Source organism: Oncorhynchus mykiss, chromosome 16 (assembly GCF_013265735.2).
Source record: "Oncorhynchus mykiss isolate Arlee chromosome 16, USDA_OmykA_1.1, whole genome shotgun sequence".
Taxonomy (NCBI): Eukaryota; Metazoa; Chordata; class Actinopteri; order Salmoniformes; family Salmonidae; genus Oncorhynchus; species Oncorhynchus mykiss.
In genome coordinates, this window is record NC_048580.1 from 16,783,301 (window position 1) to 16,805,394 (window position 22,094).

At 45.1% G+C, this 22,094-nt stretch overlaps 1 protein-coding gene across 6 annotated transcripts in view; it reads left to right on the top strand.

Annotated features, from left to right (window-relative positions):
• LOC110491461 (vesicle transport through interaction with t-SNAREs homolog 1A) overlaps positions 1–22,094 on the top strand; it is a 191,460-nt gene that overhangs the window by 49,878 nt on the left and 119,488 nt on the right. The window lies entirely within an intron of this gene.

The window sequence follows — 22,094 nt, forward strand, 5'->3', positions numbered from 1 at the left end:
AGTCACAGTGTATTCCTTCGAGAGATATCAAAGCTCATTCTTGAAGTTTTAACTGGCTTTCTTTGGCTTCCGCTGTAGTTTTGAAAAGTTTCTTCATTTACACTATAATGGAGGGGTGGCACGTGTGTGTGACATCGACAGATTTAATCATTCAATTCGAGAAAGGGGTGCACAGACTGCCTTTTTGATGTTCAGTAAGTAGAACTCACAAATTCATAAATACAATCTGCATTCTCTGCTTAAAAATGTTGTTTCATATGATTCTCCGATGATCTCCGAGACTTATACTATTCCTGTTTTCAACGTGTCCAACTCTGCGGCAGCCCGTATTTTGATTCTATTCAGTCATATCTTTCAGTCGAATGGCTCGTTTTGATGTTTTGTCACGCCCGTTGGTTGGTGTTAAAGAAATGTGCTGTGGTCTAACCGCGTTCTCTACCTCCTGGGTCCCAGTCCTTTCCACAGCGCGCCCTCTGACCCCTCGTTGCCAGTGGCCATCTCATCCGCTCTGTGTGTGCGGCTAACTGAGAACAATGTCTATTTATCAATGCCCCTGGTCCCCCACACACTGCTCAGATCCACACCAGCAGTGGGGTGTTTGGGGTTTGGTGGGGTATGAGCTTTTGCCCCATTGTATTTAATCCCCTGACGTCCCCGGCCCTCCGCTCAGATGCACAACCTCAAACAGCAAACGGTCAGGGAGGACCAACGCTCAGAACACAACTAGGTAGCAACAGAACAGACACGTTGGGAACTCTGTCAGACTACTAACAACAGAAAAGCTGCAGTATGTCGAGGACCCAGACACACAAAGAATATATGCACTGAGAGCCCGAACATTGACAAGCGTCATCCATCCAAGTGGTTTGTGAATTGAAGTGGGCGAATGACCCCTTTTTTGTCCAGTTTTCCTGCATCCGGCATCCAGTCGCGTTGTGAACCAATCCTGCTTCACCACCCTGTGCTGCATATTTACATCAGTGGACAATCACACCACCACAACACATGATCAAATACTGTGGAGAAATTCAGATTCTTTTAAAAATATTTTTGTGTTTGATTGTATTTCAGTGAGGAGAACTGTGCAAGCACTCAAATCACCTGTTTGGCAGAGTAAATGGCTCATTCAGTTATCTCACTTTAAAACAAAAAGAGAATGATGATGATGATAATAATAATGACAAGAGTATGGCTTTTATTAATCAATCTGAAGCATAAATATTTCTACATGTTAAATATGGCGGCGGGTAGCCTATCGGTTAAGAGCGTTGAGCCAGTAACCAAAAGGTCGCTGGTTCGAATCCTGAGCCGACTAAGTGAAAAATCTCTGTCCCCTTGAGCAAGGTACTGTACCCGAATTTCTCCTGTAAGTTGCTCCGGAAAAGAGTGTCTGCCAAATGACTAAAATGTAAATGTAAATTGTTATAGGATACACTTTGAAATGTTGAATGTAGGAGTGTATTGTCTACAAAGGGTTAAAGAATAATAATTTGTGCAGACGAGTTGTCCAATCAACAACTCACTCAATAGACTTTGTTACCAGAAACCTGAACTCTACTCAAGAGGCTAATAAAACCACTCTTAGTGAAGAACAGTTAATGAAGCTATTTCACAATAGTTCAAAGTTACCTTCCAAATCCACACAATATATAATTATGCCCCATACAGTAGGTACTATAATTGACCAATTCGGAGTAAGAAATATATTTTAAAGAAGGTTTCTCTTTTCTTTCAAAGAGAGAAATCCTGAACAAAGGAAGAGAGAAAGATGGAGCTTCAACTGCTGCTTGGCATCGATAACATTCCACTTAATGACCACAAATCACAAAATGCCAGTGTACCATGAGGTCACTTTTATAAAAGAAGAAGAGTTTTTTTTCGAGATGGTGAATCTTAACAGAATATCATTTTTCTCTTTCTCTCTCTCTCTCTTTCAATTTAAGGGCTTTATTGGCATGGGAAAGATAATTAACAGTAAACATTACACTCACAAAAGTTCCAGAAGAATAAAGACATTTCAAATGTCATATGATGTGCCAATAGTTAAAGTACGAAAGGGAACATAAATAAACATGAATATAGGTTGTATTTACAATGGTGTTTCTTCTTCAGGGTTTGCCATTTTCTTGTGGCAACAGGTCACAAATCTTGCTGCTGTGATGGCACACTGTGCTATTTCACCCAGTAGATATGGGAGTTTATCAAAATTGGGTTTGTTTTCAAATTCTTTGGGTCTGTGTAATCTGAGGGAAGTATGTGTCTCTAATGTGGTCATACAATTGGCAGGAGGTTTGGAAGTGCAGCTCAGTTTCCACCTCATTTTGTGGGAAGTGTGCACATAGCCTGTCTTCTCTTGAGAGCCAGGTCTGCCTACGGCAGCCTTTCTCAATAGTAAGGCTATGCTCACTGAGTCTGTACATAGTCAAAGCTTTCCTTAATTTTGGGTCAGTCACAGTGGTCAGGTAGCCAGTGTGTGCCAGATAACGCAAAAAAAACACAGCAAACTAGAATGTTAATTACTTGACACATAGGAAAGAATTATCTTTTAGTTTTCTCATGATATGGTTGGGGCTAATTGTGTTACTCTATGGGGTCTGTTTGTGTTTGTGAACAGAGCCCCAGGACCAGCTTGCTTAGGAGGCTCTTCTCCAGGTTCATCTCTCTGTAGGTGATTGCTTTGTTATGGAAGGTTTGGGAATCACATCCTTTTAGGTGGTTGTAGAATTTAACGTCTCTTTTCTGGATTTTGATTATCAACGGGAATCGGCCTAATTCTGCGTTATTTGGTGTTTTACATTGTACACTGAGGATATTTTTGTGTTTGTCCCATTTTGTGAATTATTGGTTGGTGGGCGGATCCCAGACCTCACAACCATAAAGGAAAATGGGTTCTATAACTGATTCAAGTATTTTTAGCCAGATCCTAATTATGTCGAATTTGTTGTTCCTTTTGATGACGTAGAAGGCTCTTCTTGCCTTGTCTCACAGATCATTCACAGCTTTGTGGAAGTTACCTGTGGCGCTGACGGTTAGGCCGAGGTATGTATAGTTTTTTGTGATCCTGGCAACTGGACCTTTTTGGAACACCATTATTTTTGTCTTACTGAGATTTACTGTCAGGGCCCAGGTCTGACATAATCTGTGCCACAGATCTAGGTGCTGCTGTAGGCCCTCCTTGGTTGTGGACAGAATCACCAGATCATCAGTAAACAGTAGACATTTGACTTCAGATTCTAGTAGGATGAGGCCGGGTGCTGCAGTCTGTTCTTGTGTCCTCGCCAATTTGTTGATATATATGTTGAAGAGGGTGGGGCTTAAGCTGTATCCCTGTCTTACCCCATGGCCCTGTGGAAAGAAGTCTCTCTCGCTCTTTGAGATGATAAATCTTCACAGAATATAATTTTAGAATTTTAGCTCAGTTTTCTTCTCGCTCTCGTTCTCTCTCTCATTCCCTCTGTCTTTCTCTCTCTCGCTCTTGTTTTCTCTCTCGTTCTCTCTCTCATTCCCTCTCTCTCTCTCATTCCCTGTCTTTCTCTCTCCTTCTCTCTTTCTTTCTCTCTCTTTCTCTCTTTCTTTCTCTCTCGTTCTCTCTTTCTCTCTCTTATTCTTTCTCTTTCTCTCATTCTCTCTTTCTCTTTCGTTCTCTTTCTCTCTCTCGCTCCCTCTCTCTCTCTCTCTTTCGCTCTCTCGTTCTCTTTCTCTCTCTCGCTCCCTCTCTCTCTCGTTCTCTCTCTCTCATTCCCTTTCTTTCCTTCTTTCTTTCTCATATTTAGCAAAGCGCAGGCTTGCCAGGAACACTGAAGGCCCTTTGAGGGATATTGAGAGGGCTCTGTGGACATGCCGGGGTATTTATCAAACGCACCCTTAAGAACCAGCCTCTGTTTGTCTCATAAATAAAGTATAGAAGTTCATTAGAGGAGGGCGCTGACTTACGAGGCACGTATGAACATGCAGACACAAGGGCTTGCCTGTTAAAGTACAGGAGGAGGGCATGTAGTTAGCCAATTTAACAGCATTTTCAGCAGGGTTGTCTGCAAGCCCTCAATGGAAGGAGGCCAGACTGACTCCAAAGAGGCATGTTTAGAGATCGATGGCATGTCAGATTAAACATTTAATATGTACTGACGAGTTGTCTCCCCTTGATTAGAATCAGTTGGAGAGGTAAAAGGTAGAGTTGTGTTTACTGAGGGGAGATTAAGACAGTATACTGGCTTCGTTTGAAGGACAAACACATACACATATCTATACACTACACGTGCATACTCAATTGATAATTGACCTAATAAAGAATCTGGGAAAGAATCATTTGAGAAATGAAAGAAGAATACCGTTACTGTTTTGAACTTGAGATGCTCCTGTGAGTGCTCTTTATATCCTGCAACTGTGTACATTTGTTGGATGGAACACTTTTGTCTTGAAGTAATGTAAGTTACATTTCCCCCCCAAAATTCTACTAACCCGGAGTGATCTCTGGTCATTGTGCTAAAGCTAGTTAGCATTCCCTCCAGAAACGACCTTCATTCAAACTGGTGGCAGAGACAGAGAATCAATACATCTGACACTGGGTATGTACAAGGAGAAAAAAAATGGTATTGCCAAAATCTCAAACTATCCCTTTAACCCAATCAGTCCCACCGTCACGCTGGCACGTTTGTTTGGGCTTCTAACCCTTTTTTAAACAGTGTGTTTGAGCTGCAGACTTGTGGGTTGTACTGTTTGATTTGTCTAGTTCTTCTGCATCTGTAGATGCCAACTGTTTGTCTGTGTTATTAACGGAGGCTGAGCTGCAGCGGTGTTTGTGAGATAAGGGTGGGTCTTGAAGGATCCCGGGGCTGGGTCGTTTTATAGAAATGTATGTAGTCCAAATGGTTTGAGCTACTAACTATTTAAAGCTGAGACTGTCACGAACACACGTTTTGCTACATTTTTTAAATATTTGTAATACATATTTTTAAACCCTTTTTTAAAATTTAACTAGGCAAGTCAGTTAAGAACAAGTTCTTATTTACAATGACGGCCTACACCGGCCAAACCCGGACGACGGGCCAGTTGTGCGCCGCCCCATGGGACTCCCAATCACGGCCGGTTGTGATACGGCCTGGAATCGAACCAGGATGTCTGTAGTGATGCCTCTAGCACTGAGATGCAGTGCCTTAGACCGCTGTGACGCTCACAAGCAACACAGGAGTCCTTAGAAGGTAAGGGGTTCTTCTACATAGAAGATTATTGGAAATCCCAGGACATAGTGTCTATAATACTGTAAAAAAGCTCACTTAGTTGCTGTCCAAAACGCCACACAGTTGTCACTGGATATTAATTTCCCGCTGAGCAAACGATGTCTGTACTAACAGCATTCATATAAATTCATTTTATCAGGTTTTTGCTTTGGCTGACCTTTATTTTTGTATTGACATTTGTAAGTAAAACTGACAGGGTTAAGGAGACATTTTTGGACTTAACAGAGAATAAACAGACGGCTCTAATCTTGGCTCTTTTTCCTCTTTGAAGCTCAGCAGTCAAACAAACAACGTTGTCGTCGTCAAAAAAAGACATCTTTGCATTTTCAAGGGGCCAGCGATGAGGCTCCTCAGCTCATGGCCCCGGTGATGGGGGCCCCAGATCGATGGGGGAAAATGAGAACAGACCATTAGGGATTGATTTCAGCCCTGTTTAGATAAGCTGAGAGGGTCGGGGCCTGACCCCTGGGGGCCCCTCGGCAGCCCAAAGTTCACGCTGTGCCAGGTAGAGAACAGCACTGCAGGCCATCAATTTTATTAGCACAGAGATGAGCTGATTAGACCTTGTCAATCAAAGGTGCCAATGACTCAATCGACAGCCCTTTCTTCCCCTCCCTCCCACCCTCTCTTTTTTGTGATAAATCATTGAAGCGACCAACAATGCGGTAGGCAGACATCATGGGCTAAGCTTAAGCAGCCCTGCCGTTGTCACCAAGGCAGACGCGCAAGGACCCTGTGATAAGGTGACGCCTATATTAGAGGACGTCAATTTGTTTTTAGGGCGGTTTTGATTTCCAACTGCAGCGGTATTAAAAGCGAGGGGGAGAGGGGGAAGGAGGGAGAGAGCGCCGTCATCGAACACGGCTCTAGCGTCAGAGCACGGAGAAATAAATGGATAAATGATCGGATGAAAAAATAAATATATTTTGTGAACCTAAACTCCTCGGCTACCGTTTGAAGCAGAGCATGACTTTGAGCCTTGCTGTGAGTCCATGGATGCTGGAGTGCCCCAGAACATGGCACACGCTTGTCCCCGGCTCGCACTCCATCTCTTCCTTTCCATCTTAGTCTTTCTATTTTCACTCTTCATTTCTCCCCGCTCTGTCTTCAGATCAGAATTCATCTTTCTTTTGGTGTTTAGCCACCAAAGTGATGCTTGCGCTTCAAAACCTTGTGGCTAAGCACCTAGTAAATGACTTAACAAGCTATATTTAGCAATACCTAGAAGTATTTTTAGGATCTGGCTTTTATTAAAGATGTTTTTCTTGTTTTCTCATGATTCGAAACACATTTCTAGCCCATGTTGACTGGTTTTCGTGCTATTAGGTAACAGAAGACAAAAATAAAAAATACAAACCTGAAATGATATCTGTCAATGTCATTTAGCATCATTATATCATATCTAGTTCTTGGGCAAAGGAAAAATGCATCTAAATCTACTGGTAAGTGGTCAGAATAGATGTTCCATTTTTTACTTCATAAGGAACAAAAGTATATAATGTGTTAGTCACAAAATATGTTATAGTTTGAATAACTTAATTTGTATAATTGTTGTTTACATGCTCCTTTGTCTCTAGCTTAGGCCTGCATATCATTGTATGGAGAAAGGGCTTCATAGGGGTTAGTTGTTGTATTTACCCAAATATTTGCTCTTAATTAATTTTGTATCATATCCAAAATACAGAAATATAAGTTTATGCAAGCAGTTAATTTATAAATTGATTAATGCAATGTATTTACATAATTTCCAAATGCATTGTGAAGATCCTTTTTGGTTCTTTTTAAACTTCTGTTTCAGTTTATTCACTCTGTGGCAGAGTGTAATTGAATATTTCAGTATGTTCTTATTCATTTGTCTTTTATAAGGACAGTTTGCTAAAGTGGATTTCCTGAAGGTATAGCATATTAAATAACTTTAGTTTTTTTGTAGTCTGATAAAATCTGAATGCTGTGTTGTTTCAAAAAGAATAGGAAGTTATTTGATAATGGTTTGATTCATGGCCCTGCGAGCTGGGACTTAAATATTTCACAGCTTCAGTTTGCAGTTATGCACGAAGGAGGCCTTTTATGAAATATATTTTCGGGGGAAATGTATGTATTTTGTATCAAGGAAGTAAGAAATATACACACACACAGCCCAAAACTGTATTTCCAACATATACGCCTTAACGTATAGCCTAACATTTTGCTTTCAGTAAATCTACCCACGGGCGAGCTGTTTATCGGTAAACCCCCTGGTGGATGAAAGGTCTCGTAATAATGATTTTTTTTCTCTCCTAATCGGGCCTTGTCAGCGAGGCGTCTTATCATGAAGAGGAAAATGACACCGATCCTATCGAGGAGCCCGAGTCCGGGTTTGCGGCGTGTGCCCCCCCCCTCCCCGGCCGCGGCCTTGCCATATCTAGCGCCGCCACAAACGGCGGCCGCCGCTTTTTTCATGTGGACTTCAAAAACGACGCGAGTCATTAAAATTTGCACCCGCGTTTGGCTGCCGGGATCAGCCACTCCAGAGAGAAAATGCGATGTGGGAAGAGGAGACTCGCTAAATGTGCTAATTCCATTCTCACATGTTTACGGCTTAATTTTAATCGGTTTGAGGGGGGAAACTATTGGGGGGGGGGCTATGAGAAAGCCTCACATTGCAATAAATTGCCATTATCTTGGACACCCTAGGACTCAGCTGTTCCATGGATTTAGGGGTCTACTGGCAACAGTGTTTATTGTGGCACACAAAAAGTGTTTACGCTTGAACTGTGCTAGCTAAGGCGCAATCGCTGGTTTCAGCCTGCACAGACAAAGGCCCCGACCTGACACAATGGCCAGCCTGCATACAGACCCCTCAATGCAAGAGCTCAACCAACAGACTCGAGAGAGTGTGTGGGGTTCATCTGCGCATTCACTTGTCTGTCTGTGAGTCCGCAGGTGTTTGTCGCAAGAATCCGACTTGCGATGTTAGCTCAAGTTAAGTGGACCCATTTGATGGCGGCCGTATCAGAATGAAGCTCGTGAGATGTTTGTGCGAAATTAAAGTGGCCAGTTGCGATAGATAGTCCACAGAAATGTGAAGAGAGAACTTTCTGCTTCAGTTAGTTCCATTAGCACTGCTAGCATAGCATCCTGTTAGCAGACAGTTTTGTCTGCACAGTGGACGCTAAGAGCTAACAGGGATCAACGGTGTTAGGAGAAAGCGGTGGATCTACAGTAATCAGACCTTAAGTAGAAATGATTAGCTTCAGCAAAGAGCAGGCTTTCTATCAGCATAACTAGTCTTGACGTAATTATTAGCCGAGGCTCAGTCTGGAAGGAGGGAAAGACCTCTGAGCATTTTCTGCTTCGTTCGCGGCGTTGCAATAGTAAAGATTTATTCCTTCTTAAGTACAGAAGGCAACATTACAAGATTAATAATGAAGCCCATTGGAAGGTCAACAAATCATCCATTGGATTGAAATGTCTTAAATTATGTAAACATGAATACCACAATGTTAAAAGACACATTTCGATAAATTAACAATGCACATTTCTGTTACTTTTGAATAGTTCCATTACAAGTTCTAAAAGTATAAAAACTGTTTTCATATATATATATTTCATATATAACAAACAAAAATGATTTGATGAAAAAAAAATAAACCGTGCTCATAATTCGCCTTACGATTAATTATTGTTAGTAAACATGTTAGATATATAGTAGTAATTGTTAGTAAACATGTTTTATATATATATATATATATATATATATATATATATATAGCAGCAATTGTTAGTAAACATGTTAGAGCTATATAGCAGTAATTGTTAGTAAACATGTTAGATATATCGTAGTAATTGTTAGTAAACATGTTAGATATATCGTAGTAATTGTTAGTAAACATGTTAGATATATCGTAGTAATTGTTAGTAAACATGTTAGATATATCGTAGTAATTGTTAGTAAACGTTAGATATATCGTAGTAATTGTTAGTAAACATGTTAGATATATCGTAGTAATTGTTAGTAAACATGTTAGATATATCGTAGTAATTGTTAGTAAACATGTTAGATATATCGTAGTAATTGTTAGTAAACATGTTAGATATATCGTAGTAATTGTTAGTAAACATGTTAGATATATCGTAGTAATTGTTTATAATGAAGCCTTATCTCAAAGTATCAGCAAAGCACCTTTAAAATGGTAGAACTCCTATGTCAAACCAAAAAGCAGCTTATTTGCTACTATTTTGAGGTTACAACCACTATAAAGACACCTCCCTGTTCGCACAACAGAAAGTGAAATGCTGATCTCTGAGTGATACGGAGGGAGAGACGGGGAGAGACGGGGAGAGACAGGGAGAGACAGGGAGAGGGCTAAAAACAACTGGGATGAGCGGGGTTGCACATAAAGAAAGTCTTTCAGAAGGAAATGGGAGACAAAAGTGAGGACTCGGGGACCCCATGGGCGCTTTAAAGACTTGCTACATCTGACGTGCTAAAATATTAAAAAAGAGACGTGGGGGGGAGAGAAATGAAGTAAAGGAGAGTCAGAGCGGGAGAAGTGTGCCACCTCCTCACCCGGGACCCGGATCAGAAATATTAATTCTGTGATGCCAGTGACACATTGATGACAGACAGTAGATTGACGCTAGTCAAATCAGTGGAAAAGAGAAAAATGTATAATTACGCATGGGGGGAGGGGGGGTTGGGGAGTAAGAGATGGAGTAAGGACAGAGAGATGCAGTGCGATCAGCATATTGATACGTGTCGTTGGGTACACCAGTGGATGTAGGTCAGTGGAGAGCATCATAGCTCTGTGATGGGGAACCAAGACACTTTCGTCTAGCAGCTTTCATGTCTGTTTGTTGCATGTGAAGGCTAGTATGCAGAGGGCTAGTTAGGCTAGTATGCAGTCATGTGTTCAGGGCTAAATTATGTTACTAACCCCTTTCCATATATTTTTATATATATATAATCACACACACATACTTCACACACGCTAACCCTCAGAAACACATTATTAGGCGTCTCCGTCTGTTCCCTCTGTTTGCTCTCCTGGTCGCCCTGAGGAGCGGCTCCCCACGTTTACCCCCTCGGCCCCTCAAAAGAGTTTCCTCCTCGGCAACCCCGTGCCCACGGACAGGACGCCCGGGGAACATGAAACGGCCCGACCCGGGATGTCAGCTGGTCGTCCCATCTGCCAGTCAGTAGGACAGCAAGGCTTTTGTCTAGGGGGGAATGGAGACGAGTAGAGTGGGGATGGAGGGGGGGTTGACCACAGCCACCACAACCGTGTGTTTAGCTGAGATGGGGATAGTGAGATGAGAGATGAGGGCTGGAAACAAGACTCACAATATGATATGAATAGTGAGATGTTTTGTTTTTTTGTTGTGTCAAATTCTTGTGTTGGTAAAGGATTACATTGTCTTTATGGCTGTATGTTTCTGGCCCTAATACCGTATGAAGAACAGTAGAATGTCAGCTGCTGTAGTTGTGATAAACACACCAACAAAGGTGTTCCAGTTTGGACCCTTAGTTCTTTGTCATATGTACCGTAAAGTACAGTTTCTGAGGGGCGTAGATGTGTGGAAAAGATCATCCTACAGGATACAGTACCTTAATTGGTCTCAATCCAAATATGCCTTTCCCTTTTTATGTAAATCACAGTTGGAACTCTAGTCTGATATGAATTTTAAGTTGCAGAACTTCAGTCTGTTCCTTTCTTCCTCCCGTTAAAGAACATAACCTTGGCAGTGCAACCAGTTTGACTCTCCCATAGTAATGAACCTGCCTCGAGTGAGTGAGTGGATGGATGGCTCTGCATAGGGAGATTTTCATGTTTGCATTCTGCTGTATGGCAGATAGGCCGCGCCCTTGAGCCACCGTATGAGGTACTGTAAGCCCGGGTGATTCTCCCTCTGCAGAAGGTGACTACAGGACTTACACACACACACACAGGACACAGAGTTGAAAGTATTTGGGCCGAAAAGAGTTCCTTAAAAGAAACCAGAGGCAACTCACAAGCACTGGCCATGTATTTATCACAGAGTTTTTGTTTTGTTGTCGTGCCTTCTGAGAATATCAGTGTGTTTTTCTTTCTTCTGTTTGCCCTCCGTTCAATTCCCTGATTTTTTTTTTCTCCCCGTGTGTTTTCAGTCTTGTTCTGTCATTATTTCTTGTCAAATCAGTATATCACAGAGAACGAATGAACAATAAAGTCTGTACTCACATTTGTCAGTCATCCAACGTAATCCCTGTAGGGCTGCTGAACTGTATTCAAACACCTTCACCTGTTAGGAGAGCTGTGTAAGGAATATACTGCTGGGTTGGGGTCAATTCCATTTCAATTCCAGTCAATTCAGAAAATAAACCAAATTCCAATTCAACGGTTTCCTAATTGAAGATAATTGGAACTTCTGTGTACTTCCTGAATTGAAATGGAATTGACCCCATTTACCATCATCAAAGTATTCCTTTAAGTGCACCTTTTTTAGTTTTTTAAATATTTGTTCAATTATTCAACAACAGAATAATACAACACAGCAAGAGTAAGTACTACGACAAAAGGTAAAGCAACCCCCCCCCCCCCCAATAATAAAAGTAAATTAAAACAAAATGCAAATAATAAATGAGTTGAATTAGAATTGTAATAATCCTAATAAAGACTAAATAAGACAAATGACGAGAGATTTCAACATATACACAAAGCAGTAGAAACAGTACATTACAGCGAGACAATAGCTACATCGATCTACAAGCTCACGTCCACCAACCCCAATGGAAGGGTTGCCATATTTTCCTAAAGTGGTAGAATTTATTTCTTGAAGCATAGGTAAACTTCTCGAAGGACACAAATATCCCAAACAAATACCCCTGATTTCCAAAAACAATAGCAGTTTTATATTGCCTAACGTTAAGAAATGTGATGTGCAGGATGATGGCAGTTGAGCAAGGTTGTTTATATGGCAGTTTCTAGCACCGAGGTTGAAGCATTTCTTGCTCTCCTTCACTAGGAACCAAATGGTGTTATTTTATTAACATGTCAAACAATATCAGAATATCATTTTGTCCTAAATGCACCTAAGTGTTTTTAGGCATTTATGCAACACAATTCAAGAATAGAAATACAAGACCATGCGAGTCAATGTTAATACAATTAGCTGATTCATACCATTTTTCCCTGACCTCTCCCCTCATTAATAGCTTTGGGGAAACATATTTGCTCAATTTGAAAACATGTTTGAAAGGCTCCACTTGGTAGAACTGCAGGTTGACTTGAATTGTTGTCCTTGTGCTTTTTCTGATTATATTCATGGGAATCATTTTAATATAAAAGAGCCCTTAACCTTTGTTTTCAGACAGACATCCCAGACATATTTATTTCCCAGAACTTGTTGTGATTGTGCAGCGCTAGATTTGACTATTTTTCTGTTTGCGGATCATAGCATTGAACTCATATCACTAGTAGGAATTAGTTCATTAAGGAAATGTTTGTCTGGAAAAGGCTATGCTTGTTTTTTTTGTATATAGTTTAATTTTTTTGTGTATGTTGAGCTGCACCAATGTGTCGGAGGAAACACCGTACACCTGGCGATCGTGTCAGCGTGCGCTGCGCCCGGCCTGCCACAGGAGTCGCTAGTACGCGATGGTATAAGGACATCCCTGCTGGCCAAGCTCTCCCCTAACCCGGACAACGCTGGGCCAATTGTGCACCGCTCCATGGGTCTCCCGGTTGCGGCCTGCTGTGACAGATTCTGGACTCGAACCCAGAATCTCTAGTGGCACAGCTAGCACTGCTTAGACCTCTGCACCACTTGGGAGACCCCTATTTTTTTTTTACCATAAAACTCTCAGGAGATTTTGACACGGTCAGTTGAGTCATTAGTAAGACTAACAAAGGTTGCAAGTTTAAATTTCCTGTAGTGTTAACATAATATAGGCATCTTTCAGTCATTGGTCATCGTTGACATTCAGAGCGTGGTAGTGTGCGTGGCCTACGGTGCTGTTTCAAGACCGTCTTGGCCGCAGAGACAAAATGTTTCTGTATTTAAAGCAAATTTCCTGCAATGCTACACATTTTGTCTTTGGGCTGAGAGAATTAACTGCAGTTTTAAAGCTAACTTCCTGCAATTCTACACATTTTGACATGTGTCTGAGAGAATTTTCAGTTACAGCTAATTTCCTGTAATTATACACATTTTCTCATTGGGCTGAGATAAAGATTTGAAGTTTTAAATCTAATATCCTTAAATTCTATACATTTTCTCTTGGTGCTTAGAGAACATTTCCAGTTTTAAAGCTAATTTCCTGCAATTCTATTTAACAAATTCATAGGGCTGAGAGACAGAATTGAAGTTTTATATCTAATTTCCTGCAATTCTACACATTTTGCCATGGCTTATGCTGTGCTCTTATGCTTTCTCAGTGACTCAAGCATTATAACAAAGTCGATGAGGGCCCCATAGATTCTCCCGGCCTGTCTAGTTTTTAAATTTAGTGGTTGTTAGTTCTCGAAGATGATTTTATTTAACAATATCTGGTTTTAGTCCTTTGTTTACACTGGAAAAAACATGTATTTTTAAAATAATGTTTTCGGGAGTGGCGTCAATGATTTAGAGTGGCGTCGCGCCGCTGCTAAATGAATATAGGAGAAGCACTGAGCTTGCTATATAGACTGACTGAAAGAAAGGTGGAATGCCTCTTGTAACAGCTTACTTAATGCATACTGTAATCGTTAGTGTTTCTGAATTCAGTCATGTGGAGGGGGGAGACGTGTGTTTGTCTTCTTTACAATAATTAGATTCCAGGATCCCTTCTTTCATGCAAAGCTCTTTTGCTTAACACACTCACACACACACACACACAATGGGACAGGTGATTATTAGTATGTTACCCATATGGAGATGCTGTGTGTTCTGGTGGAGTTTTGAACGCACGTCTGCTCCCCAGTCTCGACGACAGGTTCACTCTCCTCTCCAGGGGAAGCCTTCACTTGTAATTTACACAGTGACTCTGTGAAATGGCGACGACAACAATGGCTTCACCATCATACCTTTAACAGTATAGATACAGTTACCTGAACATGCTGAGATATAGGAACTTGATCTGTGATATACAGTACATTTGATCGCGGTCAGCATTTCTTTCCAGTGTTTTTTTCCCCCACTGGAGCCTTTGAGTCTCCTGGTGATATTGTCGTGATTTTATTCCACGTCAATTATAGGTTATTCTCTACCCCATTTTGTAGAGGAAGAAGAAAATAACATGTTATTCTTGGTTGCATGGTAAGGAAATTGCATAATTGACTTTGATAGTATCAATTTGACTTCCTCAAACTTTGCCAATGGAAGTTCAATTGGAGTTCAGAGGTCATCAGTAGGTAAGGGCACTCATTTAGGACATTTTTATATAAACATGCTTATATAAAGACTTCAACTTTCTTGTTTTGCCTTTGTATGTTAGCCAGAACCATTTGAAATCTGCTGAGACCCAAGTGCTCAATTTACTTGGTCAGTTGGGAGGCCATGTGTGTTATGTATCCACATGGGGAAATGGCAACACTGCAGCCTCTCCCATCTGCCACTGCCAGCGTGTTTTAAACTGTTTTAAAATGTCAGCATAAAACCCATTTCAGAAGGTGCCAGTGCAACCTGTTGGAAGTTGGGCTGTTACAAGCCAATGCAATATTTCGATCTGCTTAGCATCCACATTTCACACACACTCGAGCCAAGTAGGAAGTCTGTTGACCCGCGTTGTACACAAAAGTACCCAAAGCCTTTCTGCAACTTCATTAGTCTATGGCAGTTTAAGTACTGTAGAGAGGTCCTGCGATACACTGCAGGTTTGGTGGAGTGCAGTGCATATGTGCATCCCCTGTAACATCCCTGTAAACACTCAAATGGGCAAGGTTCCCTGGCTAATGCCAATTAGGTAGATGTAGAGTGGCCGGGCCATGTGTCATGGGCCACCTGGATTTATTTGGGCCAAACAAGAGGCCCGTGTCTGTCTGGAGCCCTAGTCTCCTGTCCACATGGGGCTGCAGAGCGACCGACAGAAGGTGCCTCCTCAGAACTCGCACCTGAGCTCAGCTCGCTCCCAGCCTGGGACTGGCCGAACCTTTCCATCCATCCGTCCACTGTTATCTCTCGGCATCTTTACTTCAGTCTCTCCATCACTTCCTCCCCCTTCTCTCTCCATTTCTGCCTCCATGACTGAACTCGTCCTCTCTCTCTCTCCCCCCAGCTCTCTCTCTCTCCCCAGCTCTCTCTCTCTCCCCAGCTCTCTCTCTCTCTCTCTCTCCCCGCCTCTCTCTCTCTCCCCGCCTCTCTCTCTCCCCCCGTCTCTCTCTCTCCCCCCGTCTCTCTCTCTCCCCCCGTCTCTCTCTCTCCCCCCGTCTCTCTCTCTCCCCCGTCTCTCTCTCTCCCCGTCTCTCTCTCTCCCTCTCTTTCCCCCCCGTCTCTCTCTCCCTCTCTCTTTCCCCCCCGTCTCTCTCTCCCTCTCTCTTTCCCCCCCGTCTCTCTCTCCCTCTCTCTTTCCCCCCCGTCTCTCTCTCCCTCTCTCTTTCCCCCCCGTCTCTCTCTCCCTCTCTCTTTCCCCCCCTCTCTCTCCCTCTCTCCTTCCCCCCTGTCTCTCTCCCTCTCTCTTTCCCCCCGTCTCTCTCTCTCTCCCCCGTCTCTCTCTCTCCCCCGTCTCTCTCTCTCCCCCGTCTCTCTCTCTCTCTCCCCGTCTCTCTCTCTCTCCCCGTCTCTCTCTCTCTCCCCGTCTCTCTCTCTCTCCCCCGTCTCTCTCTCTCTCCCCCGTCTCTCTCTCTCTCTCCCCCCGTCTCTCTCTCTCTCTCCCCGTCTCTCTCTCTCTCTCCCCGTCTCTCTCTCTCTCTCCCCGTCTCTCTCTCTCTCTCCCCGTCTCTCTCTCTCTCTCCCCGTCTCTCTCTCTCTCTCCCCGTCTCTCTCTCTCTCTCCCCGTCTCTCTCTCTCTCCCGTCTATCTCTCTCTCTCCCGTCTCTCTCTCTCTCTCCCCGTCTCTCTCTCTCCCCGTCTCTCTCTCCCCGTCCCTCTCCCCGTCCCTTCCCCATCTCTCTCCCCGTCTCTCTCTCTCCCCGTCTCTCTCCCTCTCTCTCTCTCTCTCTCCCTGTCTCTCTCTCTCTCTCCCCGTCTCTCTCTCTCCCCGTCTCTCTCTCTCCCCATCTCTCTCTCTCCCTCTCTCCCCCCGTCTTTCTCTCCCTCTCTCTCTCCCCGTCGCTCTCTTTCCCCCCGCCCCTCCCCCGTCTCTCCCTCTCTCCCCCGTCTCTCCCCCGTCTCCCTCTCTCTTTCCCCCCGTCTCTCTCCCTCTCTCCCCCCGTCTCTCTCTTTCTCTCCTTCTCTTTTTCCCCCCGTCTCCCTCTCTTCCCCCCGTCTCTCTCTCCCTCTCTCTTTCCCCCCTTCTCTCTCCCTCTCTCTCTCCCCAGCTCTCTCTCTCTCTCCCCGCCTCTCTCTCTCCCCGTCACTCTCTCTCTCTCTCCCTCTTTCCCCCCGTCTGTCTCTCTTTCCCCCCGTCTGTCTCTCTCTCTTGCTCTCTCTCCCCCCCTCTCTCTCTCTCCCCGTCTCTCGCTCTCTCTCTCTCTCTCCCCGTCTCTCTCTCTCTCCCCCCGTCTCTCTCTCTCTCTCTCCCCGTCTCTCTCTCTCTCTCCCCCGTCTCTCTCTCTCTCCCCCGTCTCTCTCTCTCTCCCCCGTCTCTCTCTCTCTCCCCCGTCTCTCTCTCTCCCCCGTCTCTCTCTCTCTTCCCCCGTCTCTCTCTCTCTCCCCCCGTCTCTCTCTCTCCCAGTCTCTCTCTCCCTGTCTCTCCCTCTCTCCCCCCGTCTTTCTCTCCCTCTCTCTCTCCCCGTCTCTCCCTCTCTCCCCCGTCTTTCTCTCCCTCTCTCTCTCCCCGTCTCTCCCTCTCTCCCCCCGTCTTTCTCTCCTTCTCTCTCTCCCCGTCTCTCCCTCTCTCCCCCCGTCTTTCTCTCTCTCTCCCCCGTCTCTCCCTCTCTCTCCCCCATCTCTCTCTCTCCCTCTTTCCCCCCGTCTGTCTCTCTCTCCCGCTCTCTTTCACCCCCGTCTGTCTCTCTCTCTCTTTCCCCCCGTCTGTCTCTCTCTCTTGCTCTCTTTCCCCCCCTCTCTCTTTCTCCCCCGTCTCTCTGTCTCCCTCTCTCTTTCCCCCGTCTCTCTCTCCCTCTCTCTTTCCCCCCCGTCTCTCTCTCCCCCGTCTTTCTCCCCGTCTCTCTCTCCCCGTCTCTCTCTCCCCGTCTCTCTCTCCCCGTCCCTCTCCCCTTCTCTCTTTCCCCCGTCTCCCTCTCTTCCCCCGTCTCTCTCTCCCTCTCTCTTTCCCCCTGTCTCTCTCTCCCTCTCTCTTTCCCCCTGTCTCTCTCTCCCTCTCTCTTTCCCTTCGTCTCTCTCTCCCTCTCTTTCCCCCCCGTCTGTCTCTCTCTTTCTCTCTTTCCCCCCCTCTCTCTCTTTCCCCCCGTCTCTCTTTCCCCCCCGTCTCTCTTTCCCCCCCGTCTCTCGCTCTCTCTCCCCGTCTCTCGCTCTCTCCCCATCTCTCGCTCTCTCTCCCCGTCTCTCGATCTCTCTCCCCGTCTCTCGCTCTCTCTCCCCGTCTCTCTCTCTCCCCGTCTCTCTCGCTATCCCCCGTCTCTCTCCCTCTCGCTTTCCCCCGTCTCTCTACCTCTCTCTTTCCCCCCCGTCTCTCTCCTTCTCTCTTTCCCCCCGTCTCTCTCTTTCTCTCCTCTCTTTCCCCCGTCTCCCTCTCTTCCCCCTGTCTCTCTCTCCCTCTCTTTCCCCCTGTCTCTCTCTCCCTCTCTTTCCCCCGTCTGTCTCTCTCTCCCGCTCTCTTTCCCCCGTCTGTCTCTCTCTCCCTCTTTCCACCTGTCTGTCTCTCTCTCACGCTCTCTTTCCCCCCGTCTGTCTCTCTCTCCCGCTCTCTTTCCCCCCCGTCTGTCTCTCTCTCCCGCTCTCTTTCCCCCCCGTCTGTCTCTCTCTCCCGCTCTCTTTCCCCCCGTCTGTCTCTCTCTCCCGCTCTCTTTCCCCCCTCTCTCTTTCCCCCCGTCTCTCTCTCCCTCTCTCTTTCCCCCATCTGTCTCTCTCTCCCTCTCTCTTTCCCTCGTCTGTCTCTCTCTCCCTCTCTCTTTCCCTCGTCTGTCTCTCTCTCCCTCTCTCTTACCTACGTCTGTCTCTCTCTCCCTCTCTCTTTCCGCCCGTCTCTCTCTCTCCCTCTCTTTCCCCCCGTCTCTCTCTCTTCATCTCTCTTTCCCCCCCGTCTGTCTCTCTCTCTCTCTTTCCCCCGTCTCTCTCTCTCTTTCCCCCCCGTCTCTCTCTCTCTCTTTCCCCCCCGTCTCTCTCTCTCTCTCTTTCCCCCCGTCTCTCTCTCTCTTTCCCCCCGTCTCTCCCCCGTCTCTCTCTCTCTCTCTTTCCCCCCGTCTCTCTCTCTCTCTCTTTCCCCCCGTCTCTCTCTCTTTCCCCCCGTCTCTCTCTCTCTCTCTTTCCCGCCGTCTCTCTCTCCCGCTCTCTTTCCCCCCGTCTGTCTCTCTCTACCGCTCTCTTTCCCCCTCTCTCTTTGCCCCCCTCTCTCTCTCTTTCCCCCCGTCTCTCTCTCTTTCCCCCGTCTCTCTTTCCCCCCGTCTGTCTCTCTCTCCCTCTCTCTTTCCCCCCGTCTCTCTCTCTCCCTCTCTCTTTTCCCCCCGTCTCTCTCTCTCTCTCCCTCTCTCTTTCCCCCCGTCTCGCTCTCTTTCCCCCCAGTCTCTCTCTCTCCCTCTCTCTTTCCCCCGTCTCGCTCTCTTTCCCCCCCGTCTCTCTCTCGCTCTCTTCCCCCCCCCATCTCTCTCTCGCTCTCTTTCCCCCCGTCTCTCTCTCGCTCTCTTTCCCCCCGTCTCTCTCTCTCTCTTTCCCCCCGTCTCTCTCTCTCTCTTTCCCCCGTCTCTCTCTCTCTCGCTCTCTCTTTCCCCCTGTCTCTCCCTCTCTCTTTCCCCCCGTCTCTCTCTCCCTCTCTCTTTCCCCCCGTCTCTCTCTCTCCCTCTCTCTTTCCCCCGTCTCTCTCTCCCCCCGTCTCCCTCTCTCTTTCCCCCCGTCTCTCTCTCTCGCTCCCTCTGTCTTCCCTGTCTCCCTCCCTCTTCTGTCTCTCTCTACAGCCATGGCATGGCCTACTTTTACCTTTTTCTCACTCCGGACCCCTTTGATGTCCGCCACTTTACCACGTCCACAGATCATGTGTATGTTTCACAAACAGCTTCTCACTCAATAATTAGCGTTTTGTCGTATATACATTTCACACATGGATATCTGTCCTGAACAAAAATATAAACGCAATGTACAACAACTTCATTGATTTTACTGAGTTACAGTTCCTAAAGAAAATCAGTCAATTGAAATAAATTCATTAGGTCCTACTCTATGGATTTCACATGACTGGGCAGGGGTACAGCCATGGGTGGGCATGGGAGGGCATAGGCCCACCCACTTGAGAGCCAGGCCCAGCCAATCAGAGTGAGTTTTTCCCCACGAAAGTGCTTTATTACAGAGAGAAATACTCCTCAGTTTAATCAGCTGTCCGGGTGGCTTGTCTCAGATGATCCTGCAGGTGAAGAAGCCGGATGTGTGGGTCCTGGACTGGCGTGGTTACACGTGGTCTGCGGTTGTGAGGCTGGTTGGACGTACTGCCAAATTCTCTAAAAGAACGTTGTAGGTACAGTGCCTTGCGAAAGTATTCGGCCCCCTTGAACTTTGCGACCTTTTGCCACATTTCAGGCTTCAAATATAAAGAAATAAAACTGTATTTTTTTGTGAAGAATCAACAACAAGTGGGACACAATCATGAAGTGGAACGACATTTATTGGATATTTCAAACTTTTTTAACAAATCAAAAACTGAAAAATTGGGCGTGCAAAATTATTCAGCCCTTTACTTTCAGTGCAGCAAACTCTCTCCAGAAGTTCAGTGAGGATCTCTGAATGATCCAATGTTGACCTAAATGACTAATGATGATAAATACAATCCACCTGTGTGTAATCAAGTCTCCGTATAAATGCACCTGCACTGTGATAGTCTCAGAGGTCCGATAAAAGCGCAGAGAGCATCATGAAGAACAAGGAACACACCAGGCAGGTCCGAGATACTGTTGTGAAGAAGTGTAAAGCCGGATTTGGATACAAAAAGATTTCCCAAGCTTTAAACATCCCAAGGAGCACTGTGCAAGCGATAATATTGAAATGGAAGGAGTATCAGACCACTGCAAATCTACCAAGACCTGGCCGTCCCTCTAAACTTTCAGCTCATACAAGGATAAGACTGATCAGAGATGCAGCCAAGAGGCCCATGATCACTCTGGATGAACTGCAGAGATCTACAGCTGAGGTGGGAGACTCTGTCCATAGGACAACAATCAGTCGTATATTGCACAAATCTGGCCTTTATGGAAGAGTGGCAAGAAGAAAGCCATTTCTTAAAGATATCCATAAAAAGTGTTGTTTAAAGTTTGCCACAAGCCACCTGGGTGACACACCAAACATGTGGAAGAAGGTGCTCTGGTCAGATGAAACCAAAATTGAACTTTTTGGCAACAATGCAAAACGTTATGTTTGGCGTAAAAGCAACACAGCTGAACACACCATCCCCACTGTCAAACATGGTGGTGGCAGCATCATGGTTTGGGCCTGCTTTTCTTCAGCAGGGACAGGGAAGATGGTTAAAATTGATGGGAAGATGGATGGAGCCAAATACAGGACCATTCTGGAAGAAAACCTGATGGAGTCTGCAAAAGACCTGAGACTGGGACGGAGATTTATCTTCCAACAAGACAATGATCCAAAACATAAAGCAAAATCTACAATGGAATGGTTCAAAAATAAACATATCCAGGTGTTAGAATGGCCAAGTCAAAGTCCAGACCTGAATCCAATCAAGAATCTGTGGAAAGAACTGAAAACTGCTGTTCACAAATGCTCTCCATCCAACCTCACTGAGCTCGAGCTGTTTTGCAAGGAGGAATGGGAAAAAATGTCAGTCTCTCGATGTGCAAAACTGATAGAGACATACCCCAAGCGACTTCCAGCTGTAATCGCAGCAAAAGGTGGCGCTACAAAGTATTAACTTAAGGGGGCTGAATAATTTTGCACGCCCAATTTTTCAGTTTTTGATTTGTTAAAAAAGTTTGAAATATCCAATAAATGTCGTTCCACTTCATGATTGTGTCCCACTTGTTGTTGATTCTTCACAAAAAAATACAGTTTTACATCTTTATGTTTGAAGCCTGAAATGTGGCAAAAGGTCGCGAAGTTCAAGTGGGCCGAATACTTTCGCAAGGCACTGTAGCTTGTGGTAGAGCAATGAACATTCAATTCTCTGGCAACAGCTCTGGTGGACATTCCTGTAGTCAGAATGCCAATTGCACGCTCCCTCAAAACTCGACATCTGTGGCATTGTGTTGTGTGACAAAACTTTGATTATCTTGGCAAAGAGGAAATTCTCACTGAAGGGATGTAAACAAATTTGTGCACAACATTTGAGAGAAATTAGCTTTGGTGTGCATATGGACATTTCTACCATCTTTTAACTTGAGACCAACACTTGACATGTTGTGTTTGTATTTCGTTTCAGTATAGTTAATGGTCACTGGACTTTCTCAGCCCACTGTATGTACCCAGGTTGACTGAGGTGGATTGTGAATTCCACATTTCTGCTTTATTTTCATGCTGCATGTTTAATTCCTTGAAAAGAGAAGGTGAGGTTTGTTTCAGCAGTGTTTGGCTGTCTGCGGGCATCTTTTTGTTATTTTGTCTTCGAGTGACGGGGTGAGAATCCACGGAAGCAGCATATGTCTCTCGCTGCGTGCTAGCAAGATGCTAAATCCGGTGCCGTGTTTACTGTGTTCAAATCAAACT